The sequence below is a fragment of the Solanum dulcamara genome, chromosome 2 (genome assembly GCF_947179165.1).
Source record: "Solanum dulcamara chromosome 2, daSolDulc1.2, whole genome shotgun sequence".
Lineage (NCBI taxonomy): Eukaryota > Viridiplantae > Streptophyta > Magnoliopsida > Solanales > Solanaceae > Solanum > Solanum dulcamara.
The window spans coordinates 33,900,342-33,909,029 of NC_077238.1; positions in this window are offsets into that span (position 1 = coordinate 33,900,342).

Here is an 8,688-nt window from a genome sequence, read left to right on the forward strand (position 1 = left end):
GAAGTCATACATAGGTAAGCGTCGTCAACTTCTAGAGTTTCAAGTTAATGATTGGGCATTTCCGAAGGTACCAACCATAGAGAAAGTATTGAGATCCAGCAAGAAAGAGGAACTTAGTCCCAGATACATTGGCCATATCAGATCCTTTGCCGAATAGGCAAGGTTGCCTATGAGCTGGACTTACCAGCGAATCTGAAAGCAGTACAACCAGTTATCCATGTATCAATACTTTGCAAGTATGTTGGTAATCTAACCCGGGTATATCCCATAAAGGGTATCCAGGTCACAGATGAGTTATCCTCTGAGAAGCAACCTATCGTCATCTTGGGTTGGCGAAGTAGAAGATTGTGAACTAAGGACGTAGCTTCCGTCAAGGTATTATGGTGAAATAAAAATCGCGAAGAGATGACTTGGGAAGTGGAGGAGGAAATAAAACATAAGTATCCGTACCTACTCCTTACACTACAGGTAATCCCAACCTTTGGTACTCTGATAGTGATAGCTTGATGAAAGTATGTGTTATTACAATAGACAGAAATTTCCATATAATATGTATAAGATCTTAAGGAAGGTTTTGGTTCACATTCGAGGACGAATGTCCTAAAAGGGTAGAAGGATGTTACACCCCATACTCTTATACTTTGGAATGCGTTCTTAAGTCTCTTAAAAGGCTCTTAAGTTTCATGGAAGGATCGTAAGCCTCTTAAGTTTCTTAAGGTTTCCTAAAGTATCTTAAAGCTTCTACAAGCTTCTTAAGACTTCTTAAGAACTCTTAAGCTTCTTAAGAGTTGCCATTTGAGTCGGATAATCTATAATTCTATCAAACAACTCTAAGGAAAGGAGAATGCGATACCCCATAGTAGAGAAGATTGGAAATATATTAATAAGAATCCTAAAGAAGTTGGAGCCCGAATGATGAGTCGTAGGACACGACTTATTTAAGTAATCTACCAACTTAGAAATCTTACATACTTAAGCTACATACCAAGCTTACATAGCAAGGATTATATAGGTTCATAAAGTAAGATGAGATTATGAACGCATGAGGGGGAAAAGAGAGTTCCACATAGCAGAATGAGAGAGTGCCATGCGGCATCAGCTGGAGCAAGGGTGGTGGACCTCCCACATTCCACATGGCAGCCTGTGATTAGAAGAAAGGGGTGTGTTGGCCCAATGAGGATTTGACACGTGTCACCGCTTAAGGCTTGACATGTGTCACCACTTAGGGGTTGACACATGTCACCTCCTAAGGTAGCTTATATATATATATGTTGGATGACTCACTCTTATCAAAAATGCATCCTTATCTCCAACAAATTCAAGAAAATTTTAGAGAAAGAAAGAAGAGAAGAAACCATAGAGCTAGAAAGAAACTAGTGGCGGCCAAGGGGAGAAAAAGGTAAGTTTTCTAATTTTGTTCCATGAATTAATTGTCTAGGGTATAACATGATGGTATAAAGGTGTTATTAATGTAAATTTATGATTTGGGGCAGCACCGAAAGGACAACAAACAGCCACAAAGTTGTAGTCGTGCTAAAAGAACTTCTGAGGCGAGTTTCGGTGAATTGTTGGCGAGGTAAGGTTTTTCTTTCAAATTGGAGTTTATGATGATTTTATTAGTATATTAAATATATTAAAGAATGTTATAAGTGAAAATTTTCAAAAGGATGCCTGACATTAGAAACAAACTAAATTGAAGTCGTTATAGTAAAATTGAAGTCGAGTAGTGTGTTGCGATTGTGGGGCTGCGGTAGCAGATGGTTTGGTTGCGTGTTACAGGGATGGAAGGTGTTTGAAAAAGAGTGTGGGTACTTCTGGTTGCAGAAATATGACCCTCCATTTGGTATGATTAAAGATTTTGTGAAATAAAGATTAAAATCTCTATTTTCGTATCGTAGTTTTGAGCTAGTTGTTTGGAGTTGTATTGTGTAATGTTGAGGTGGTTTACTTGTATATATGCTGGTGGTTGTTGTTGTTGGTATGGTTTTTGACACTGTGGACGAGTTGAAACCTCAGGGATGTTGAAGTTGCAGGGGAAATGTTGCCCGATTTTCGGTAGCATCGAAACTAGTAACAAACTAGTCGAGGGTAATGGATAAGGAAATGACTCCTATTAGAACATGGTTGTAGAGTGGGATATTGGAAAGTTAAAGGCTATTAATTTTAGTATTACTTTCATGTCAAATAGGTTAAGGAGGTATCAAGGTGTTACACCCCACACTCTTAAGCTCGGAATGTCTTTTAAGCTTCTAAGAAGTTAGCATGTGAGCCGCATAATCTACGACACTATAAAACGACTCTAAGGAAGGGAGAATGTGATACCCCATAGTAGAGAAGGTTGGAAATAGAGTCATAAGAATCCGGAAGGAATTGAAGGCCAAGTAATGAGTCGTAGGACTCTATTTACCTACATAAGATACTAACTTAGAATTCTTACATACCTAAGCTACTTGAGGATGAACCAAGCTTACGAAGCATGGATTACATAGACTCTTAGAATAAGATGAGATTATGAACTCATGAGGAAGATAAGAGAAGGACACGTGGTAGAACCTCAAGCAAGCAGGTAACCCACCTGCTTGGGGTTAAGTAAGTGACCCACCTGCTTGGGGGGGACCCCACTGCCATGTGGTAGCCCCTCCTTGATTGCATGACACGGTGGCCCAATAGAGACTGGACACGTGTCACCCATAGGGGATGACACATTTCACCTCCTAAGGGAATGTATATATATGTAATATATGACTCCTAATTCAGTTCTTTATCCAAAAACTACAGCAGCAATAGAGACAAAACAAACCCTAAAGCTTAGAGAGAAAAGAGTGAAGGCTAGGAGAGGAAAAAGGGGTAAGTCCTAATTTCGTTCCATAAATTAATTATATAGAGTATACCATGATGATATGCAGGTATTAGTAGTAAAGAATCATGGCTTGGTGCAGCACAAAACGGACAGCAAGCAGCCACGGCATTTAAATCGCGCTAGAGAAGTTCCGAGGTGCAATTTTGGCGAGTTTTGGCCAATTTCGTGTAAGGTAAGGTCTTTTATCTCAATTTGAACTTTATGGTGTTGTTATAGGTTGTGTTATACACCTTTTGTTCTGCTGGAAGTGTACTAAAGTCGTGGAAATGCTCGACATTCAAAATAAACGAATGAGAATCGTTATAGTTAAATTGTAGTCGAAATGAGGCGTTGTACGTGTGGGGGCTGCTGCTGTCATGTGTTGGTGTGTTAAGGTGTTAAAAATGTGTTAAAAGAGGTGTGGGATCTTCTGGTTTCATCCCCACGACCCTCCGCTTCGTATGGTTAAAGGATTTATGAAAGAAGGATTAAAAATCCTCTTTTGGTATAGTAGTTTCGAGCTAGTCGTTTGGAGTTTATGTTGTATAGTGTTGATGTGAAATTATTATACATATGATGCATGTTGTTGTTGTTGGTTGGATTTATTTATTAGGGATATGATTGGAAATTCGTATAGGGCACGTTATAGGGGAGGTGCTGTCTGATTTTCATTAACTCCTTAACTAGCTAAAGACAAGTCGAGACTAGTCAAGAAAGGTGAATAAGGAATTGGTTCCTATGGGTAGTTGGTGGTAGAATTACAACTTGGAAAGTCAAATGTCACTAAAATTTGTATTACCTTCATGTTAAATAGGTTAAAGGAAGTAACAAAGCGAGCTTGGATGCGAGTAACCCATAACAGGTATGTAAAGCTATTCTTTTTTCTTTTGGCATGTTTTAGACATAAGTTATGAATGGTTTGTATGTGAAACTTGGGGATAATTCCATCCGTAAAGCTCCGAGTACAGTTCATAATTCTTATCCACTTTGTGATGGTAGAACTCCGATAATAGTTAGGCTATTGCCTTTTTAAGACTTCTATAGGGTAAAAGGTAATATATGTAGAGCCTAATGACTCGTGTTCACTTCTAAATGCTAAGGCTCTTAAGGTAGCTAAGCTATCACCCTCGAGCCTTCTGTACATGAAATAGTAATCGGATACATGGGAAGAATGAACTATAACTCCTATTCATTTCTTAATATCAAAGTTCTTGAAGTAGTTGAACTACTACCCTCGAGTCCCTATATAATGAATGCTAATTGAAGGTATGAGCTCCTGGGCCTGAGAACTCTATAATGACAAGTGTCTCTGATTGCATAAGACGTTTGGTATTATCTTAATAAAAGTCTATGACTCCTGAGATGTTACACCCCACAATTTTAAACTCAGAATGTCTTATAAGTTCCTTAGACATTATCATGTGAGACAGATACGCTACGACACTATCAAACGACTCTAAGGAAGGGAGAATGTGATACCCCATAGTAGAGAAGGTTAAAAATAGAGTCATAAGAATCCAGAAGGAATTGGAGGCCAAGTGATGAGTCGTAGGACTCGAATTACCTACGTAAGCTACTAACTTAGAAGTCTTACATACTTGAGCTACTTGAGGACATACCAAGCTTACGTAGCACGGATTACATAGGCTCTTAAAATAGAATGAGATTATGAATCCATGAGAAAGGGGAAAAGACGACACATGGAAGCCAATGGAGGAGCGACACATAGAAGCACTTCAAGAAATCAGGTGACCCACCTGCTTGGGGTCAAGTAGGTGACCCACCTGCTCGGGGGGAGGTGGACCTCATGCCACGTGGCAGCCCCTTATTAGCAGCATGTATGTGTTGACCCCACGCCACATGTCACCCCCTAAGGAAACCTATATATATATGTTAAGTGACTCTTAGTCACATTTTCTTTCCAAAACAGCAGCCAAAAACAAAGGAAAAATGTGAGAAGAGCAAAGGAGGCAGCCATGGTTTAGAAGAAACTAAGGTAGGTTTCTAACTTTCTCTCCGAAAATTAATTATCTATGGTGTTCCTAAACCATGTGGAGATGTATATATGTATCTTGCGATGTCTACAGAATGATAACTTAAGCTTTACACTTGGAACAAACAAGAGAAAGCTGAAGGAAAACGTTGTAGACAAGGAAAGGAGGGCTATGGGTTTAGAGGCTGCCAAGGTAAGACTTCGAGTTTTGTTCTGTGAATTAATTATTTGAGGTTCCCCACGGTTATATAATAGTGTTTTATAACCAAAAATTCCAATTTGGGGCAGCGGAGAAGGGACATAAACAGCCCGCTTAATTTCAGCACGTTTGGAGAAGTTTTGAGTTGCAATTTGGCAGTTTTGGTCAATTTCGGGTAAGGTAAGGTTTCTCCTCTTAATTTGGAGTTTATGGTATTGTTAAGAAGTGTATTATATGTTGTTTAAGTAGTTTTAAATGTTAAAACATCATAGAGATGCTTGACATTCGAATAAACTAAGTTGGAGTCGTTATAGTTGAATTGTCGTTGAAGTAAAGGGTTGTGCTTGTGAGGTACTGCTGCAGGGGTGTGGTGCTTTGTTTCAGGGCCTAAATTTTTTCTATAAGGGTTAGGGGCACACAAACCCTCATTTTGTATAATTAAAGGTGTTAAAAAATAAAGGCTAGACACCCTATTTTGATATCATATTTTGAGCGAGTCGTTTGGAGCTTATGTTGTATATTGTTGGTGTGAATTGCTTAAACATATGTTGCAGGTTGTTGTTGTTGGTTTGCTGTAGTGTTTAGGGATCTAATTGGAAATTTGGATAGGGCACATTATAGGAGAGGTGCTGCCTAATTTTCGTTAACGCCTTAACTAATTAAAGAACTAGTTTAGGAGACGAAGAAGGAAATATGTTCCATGAATACTAAGGTGAAACCTAAGATGTTGGAAAGTTAAGAGTGGTTGATATTCGTATTACTTTCATGTTTAATAGGTTCAAAGGACGACGAGGCAAACGGGATATAGAGTAACTCATAAGAGGTATGTGAAGCTTCTCTTGGTATGTTTTTGGTATAGGTATGTAAAGCCTGTCTTTTCTCTTTCTTTTGGCATGTCTTAGATGTAAGCAGGATATGATATGAGCTTTGGGGGTAATTCCATTCCCAGATTCTGAATATGACTTCAGGACCCTCACTCACTTTCGAATGTTAAACTTTAAAGTAGTAAGCTACTATCTTCGAGTCTTCAATAGGTTAAATAGTAAATGGAGGTACATGCCTCTATCCTTACGGGCTCTATGGGGACAGACGTTTGGATCTTATAAACTGTTTGGCAATATTTTGACACATGTCTATGGTTCCTAATGCTCTATACAGTCCTCCGTGACACCTAGCAGGTACTTCAACTTATTCCAAGTGATGGTTCACTTGATGACTTCATTGAGTCTCCGATAATGATTTAAACTGTGTTTTGTTTCTCACTACTCTACTTCTGTATACTGTAACACTTCTTTCATCACGCCCGGGCTGGGAATAGTAATCGTGCTTAATATACTACATTATTCATTGCGCCCTCAGTAGAGGGTCGGGTACGTATGTATATATATAATAATATGATGATGTGTTATAATAAGGAGGTGATGGTACTATAGATATGATTCACCAGATTCCTGATAGGGCCGGCTATATTGAAAATTTGAGCATGCATGATTTTACTTTTCCAGGTACAGGTTTTTGATTTGATATTTTATCCCATACTTTTCTATTTTAGATATGCCTCTAGTCGTATTGTGTTATGTTTTACATACTCAGTATATATGTCGTACTGACCCTCCTTTTCTCGGGGGGGCTGCGTTCATGCCCGCAGGTACAGATACAGGTTTTGGAGTCTGCCAGCTTAGGATTCTGCTCAGCTCAATTGGAAGAGGCTCCATTATATCAGAGCCTAGCTTTTGGTACTGACCACTAATGTATAGAACTGTTTTGTCTATTCAGGGTACGGCGGGGGCCTTGTCCCGCCTGTCATTGATATTGTTAGAGGTTTGCAGACATGTATATATGGGTTGTGTATGTCAGTTTGATTTAGCTGGGTCTACATGATGTATGATATATGTTATTATGTTATAGAATCCTTGTCAGCTTGCATGCCCTTTTATGAGGTGATACAAATGAAAAAGGCTACAGGTTTATAAAAGTGTTATCGTCCAATAGGGCTTTGATTCATGGCATCGTGTTGTTTGTAGTCTGGTTTGACTACACTTGATTTATATGCATTGTATGTCTATAGTTCGACTTGACCACAACTGATAGACTTGTGTACGGGGAATCAGATCGGACCCCAGTTGCAGCCTACGGGGTTGGGTCGTGACATGAGACACCATCGATATGGCCCCTAATGGCATTTAGAGGATATTTAAGATAATGATCATTTTGATCCTCAAATAATAGTTCATGATGATTGTTATACCGAGTCTCAGATAATTAGCTAATTGCATATGGTTCCTCGCTAATCTACTCGTACATGTTATTAATAAATCATTCACCGCGCCCCATGAAGGGCTGGGCATGATAAATTCACCGTGCCCCATGAATGGCGGGGCATGATAAATTCACTACGTCCCATGAAGGGACGAGCATGATATATGATGAAACGGTTATTCACCGCATCCCATGAAGGGCTGAGCATGATAAACAATGAAATGCTAATTCACTGTGTCCCATGAAGGGCCAGGCATGACATGATAAAACGATTTTACACCACGTCCCATGAAGGACCGAGCATGATATGCGATAAAATGGCAACTTCATCGAGTCCCTCGCTAAAGGGTCGGATACAGTATATAGGCCGGCAAATGAAAATATAGTGATACATTTGTAACCCTGAGTCCCACATCGGGTCGGGTGTGGTATGTGAGGAAGATATACAGGCCCTCATTTCACACAGTGCAGGTATAGTGACTCGTTAACTGTTACATTTATCTCCTGCACCCCTATTACAGCTGAAATCTCATTTACGCTGTGTTATGCTTTATATACTTAGTACATATATCGTACTGACCCTCATTCCCTGAGTGGGGCTGCATTTCATGCCCGCAGGTATAGATGTTCATTTTGGAGATCCGCTAGCTTAGGGTTTCCACTCAGCGATGTTGGGAGTGCTCCACTATTCTGGAGCCTAACTTTTGATATTGGTCATTTAATATGTATATATTTATTTGTCTAGGGGTACGGCGGAGGCCCTATCCAGTCATATATTGTTGTTACTATTCTCAGAGGTCTGTAGGCATAAGTATGTAGGTTGTTTGTGAGTTTGTTTCGGTGGTGCCTATACGACATGTTGTTAATGTTTTTATGTTACAACAACCTTGTCGGCTTACATGCCCTTTCATGATATAGTACAAATGAAAGAGGCCATATGTACATGGAAAAGTTTTAATTCATTCAGATTTTTATGAGTAGTATCACTTTGTTTATAGTTCGATTTGACACTAGCTGATACGTATGTATACGAGGGTCTAGGTCAGACCCCAGTTGCGGCCTACGGGATTTGGGTTATAATAGAAGTGGTATTAGAGCGGTTCGGCCTTAGAGTGTCTACAAACCGTGTCTAGTAGAGTCTTGTTTATCGGTGCATTGTGCACCACATCTATAAATAGGGGGCTACAGGACATTTAGGATGTTACTTTCTTTCATATCTAAGATCATGCGATAGAGCCGAGTCATAGAAAATAAAATTCCTCCTACTAACCTATGTTTTCAGCAAAAGGAAAATATCAATAGAAGAAAGTAACTGACGATATTAGAAGTTACAAGGTACGCAAGTAAGAAAAGGCATGAAGGGCATATATCAGGTAAGTTGTTGAAATACAAATGACA